This window comes from Alligator sinensis, unplaced genomic scaffold (genome assembly GCF_000455745.1).
Source record: "Alligator sinensis unplaced genomic scaffold, ASM45574v1 scaffold45_1, whole genome shotgun sequence".
Classification (NCBI taxonomy): domain Eukaryota; kingdom Metazoa; phylum Chordata; order Crocodylia; family Alligatoridae; genus Alligator; species Alligator sinensis.
The window spans coordinates 40,472-44,758 of NW_005842267.1; positions in this window are offsets into that span (position 1 = coordinate 40,472).

Genomic DNA, 4,287 nt, shown 5'->3' on the forward strand with positions numbered 1-4,287 from the left:
TTTTTAAGCATCTGAATGCACTTAAAAATTGTTATGATGTGACTTCCAGATGTTCAGGATGTTACTGCTGGCTCTGTCTCTGGATGTATATGTACAATCCCACTTGAAATTCAGGGAGGCCACAGACATGCCTCTGGGTGTGATCACAGAATTTGGCCCAAATGGACATACTTAGAAGACTGGAAGAAACGCCCCAGCTTTTCAATTTAGGTTACTGCTGTCATTTATATTTACATTTATAAGTATGTATAATTATTTGTCTTAGAGTGAGTGTTCTTTTTATGTTGTATTGTTTCATTTTATTTTTCTTCTTTTGTAATACAAGAGATCTACATCAGGAAAAATGCTCTTATTTATTAGCTGATAATTAGTTTGCTACATTGTAACTATCATGAACAGATTAGTCACTGTCTCCCATTAGAAAAGATGTCCTCTTATCTCATCTTCTAGATTTATAGCTTTGCAGCCAAACACAGGTTTTGTCTTTCTTCCCATATTTTTCCAATTAGATATGTTAATGGCCATACTTGTCCAAAGATGGCAGCATCCTCCTAAAGCTATTGTTGCAGAAAATTAAACTCGTTGGAATGGATTGATGAAACAGTTAAAATTCCACCTATTTAATTAAAAAGTTACGGTAAATATTGGTAACATAAGCTAGCCCTGACCAAAAGAATACAGATTAAGGGAGAGAGAAAATCCCTCAGATAAGCACATGTCACCAACACCAAATTTAATTATGTGCATTCTATTTATTTATAATAGCTTGGGTCAAAATAATGCTTGATGAACAATGCAGCAATTGTGCAACTTGGCAGCATTTTGTATCAACATTAATATTTCTTAAACTACAGCATATCAGCAAGAGGCCAACAGAAGTCAAGTATTACAGAACAACAGCAAAGCAAAGAACTATTCCTCCAATGGGGTATATTTTTTAACATGTGTTAGAAATTGTGCACAGAGAAAGGGGTCTCCTTTAGCAACACAGGAAGCACAGCCTGCACCTTCAGGTGCCCACAACTTCCCCCATAGTAACTAAGCATGATAGACAAGCTTAACGGTAGACCTGTGCCTTATTTGGTCTTACCCCGCAGCTTGAAGAAGAGTCATGCAATACTAGTAATTTTCCGCTAAAGCTTTGCGCATACGAAAAGCTCATGTAACCAGAGACTATAAATACGTGTGTGAGAGTGCAACCGGGGCCCCTCTGCCTTTCTAAGGTCGGGGGACCTTCGGCCGAATAAACTGGAAAGACCACACCCTCATCTCCTGCTTATTTGAGTCTCAGCTGGGAAACGAGCCCCGTTGGGGTCAGGATTATTCACAGGTGTTCCCTTTCCAGGTTGGGAGCTTAAGCGAATAATTTCTCCGACAAATTTGGCGAGCCAGCCAGGAGTACCCAGCTCGTCGTGTCGCTGCTGCCGCCTGAACCCAACCCCCGGCCGGCCATAACAGAGGTGAGTTCACAATGGGAGTCTTGGGTTGAGGCTGCAGACACGGCGGGACGATAAGGTAACTCCTTCAATTTTTTTGGCATGGTGTGGTCTTTTATATGTTGTGTATGTCTTGTCTAATGTGTTATGGGCCAGTCTGCTATCCGGTTCCTCAAACCTGGGCACACAGGCAATTTTAGTTAATTGCCCATTTGACTCTTTTGAGCCAATAAATCTGTGTGGTGCATTTTATGTCTCTATTTGCGCACTGAGGAAACGTCTCTGTCTCTGACCTTCTAACTGGATAAGTCCTCCAACCTGTTTGAGGCATCCTAGAACCTGCCTTTCCAGATTGGTTAGGTCTAGGGTAGCCAAGAAAGCAGGGTCCTTGGGGAGATTTATAGTGTATCAGGTTATCTGGGAAAAGGGACGTCCGCCAAGAGTGACGATGGGACAGAAACAGTCAATTCCCACCAGTAGTCCTCTTAGAGAATTGTTAAGTAACTGGAATAAGTTATCTGGACATGGCCAATTGAGTAAGAAGCGCGCTATAGCCTTATGCACTAGTGTCTGGCCTGGCTATACTTATGAGAACCCTGACCTCCAGAGGCCAGTGTTGGGATCCCTCAGTGTTGATAAGTTAAGGTACCTGAAGGGGTTTCTGGAGGAACCCCATCCTCGACAAATGGATTATTGGTATCCCAAATTGAGAAATAAACAGAGATAATCATGAAAAAGAAAGATTACAATTAGCTAGACAGACCTTGTGAGAAGGAATAAACAGGGCAGGACGCAAAACTACTGACTGGACCAAAGTAACTTCTGTGGTACAAGGTCCGAACGAGCATCCGCAAGATTTCTACAGCAGGCTGCTGAAAGCCATTGCAATCCATGGAGGAAGTTTCGACATACAGGCTCCACAAAATCAAACCATTGTAACATCCACTTTTGTAGGGGGTTGTGTAACAGATATTAAAAAATACATAGTCAAATATAACCCTGATTAAAACACGAAAACTATACAACAATTAGTAGACTTAGCTAATCACGCCTTCAATCGGAGACTGGAAGTTCAAAAAGCTGAAGAAAAAAAAAATTAAAAATGAAACAACAAGAAGCTAAATTTTTAGCTGCTGTTTTCAGCTCTCAGTTACAGTCGAAGAAAAGAGGAAGTTATAGGGAGTACCAAGGGAGGCCTAATACCCCAAGGGAATTGGCCCCCGATGATATATGTAATTATTGCAAACAATTGGGGAATTGGAAACGAGAGTGCCCGAACTGCCCTAGGGGACCGCCCCCCCCCCTTACGGAGGAAAAAAGGGGGGAACCCAGGGAAATAACCAGGCTGCAAGCATCGATCCTACAGACCCCTGGATCCAAGGCTTGCAACAGGACATAGATGACTCCCAATGAAATGAGGGGGGGCTCTTCCACATGATGTATCTGCGGGAATCTTCATCTTTTGAGTATACCTGTGCCCCTTCATCCCCTTGTGTCCCACTTCAAGTAACAGGAAAAATGTATAAGTGTCTTACAGATATGGGAGCAGATTTATCCTTACTGGGAGAATCTCCAAAAAGGGTGGGAATTGCGGTCTCAGGAACTGAAAAAATTATGGGAGTAACTGGGAAATCTATGCGAGTGCCTCGTGGCACTGAGACACAAGTGCAGATAGGACCCTTTACCTTATTCACTCATGAGACTTGAGGCATTGCTTCATGTGTTTTAACTCAGCCGTGGGGAATTTCCAGAGCAGTCACAGCTGCCGCCGTGTTAGTTCAAAAAGCTCAAGGTTTAGTGTTAGGACTCCTTCTTGTGGTTCAAGTGCCTCATGCGATAAAAGCTCTCCTATTACAACACAACACCCAACACTTTTCTAACCAGCGTCTGAACTGGTATGAATTACTGCTGTTAGCAGCAGAAAATGTGCAACTTCAGCGATGTACAGTTCTAAATCCAGCCACTTTACTTCCGAATCCTGAGGATGGGGACCCTCATCACGACTACTGTCCGTTGGTAGAGGCCCAAGAGAAACCTCGTTCTGATTTATTAGACGTCCCCTTAAGTAATCCTGATTATGTGCTTTTCACTGATGGCTCTTCATTCATTCGAGAAGAAATTCAGCACGCAGGATATGCAGTTGTTACCCATCATTGGGTATGAGAAGCGCAACCTCTGCCAGCAGAGACCAGTGCCCAGGCCGCTGAGCTAGTGGCACTCTGATGTGCATGCGAATTGACCACAGCCTCCCGGGTCACTATCTATACTGACTCTAAATATGCTTTTGGGATCTGTCATGCGATAGGACAGTTGTGGCAACAAAGAGGTTTTATCACGTCCTCTGGTCATGCAATCAGTAATGCTACCGAAGTCCAAGAACTACTAAAGGCTATCATGTTACTGGCTGAAATAGCGGTAATACACTGTCCCGGACATTCCAGAGAGGACTCCAAAATTGCTAAAGGAAACCATCTTGCAGATGCTGCCGCTAGAGCTCCTGCATTACAGACTAAAGAAAGCCTCTTCACATCTCAAGTTGTTCTTCCACCCTTGTCCGTTGTTTATGACAAGTCCTAGCAGATGAAATTTCCACATGGACCCAAAAGTGGCAAGCTGTGCAAGGAAAAGATGGAGTGTGGCGTGTGCCAGATGGCAGCCCAATTGCTCCTCGCACCTTGCTCTGAACTCTGACTCAAGATGCCCACAGATACAGTCACTCAGGAAAAGGAGAAATAGCAGAACAGGTCCTATCCACCTGGTTCGCCCCAGGTATACATTTAGAAGCTGCTCGAATAACTGCAATGTTCGGAGTGCAGAGCCTTCAACAAGTACGGGGGGCACAAAAAAAAAA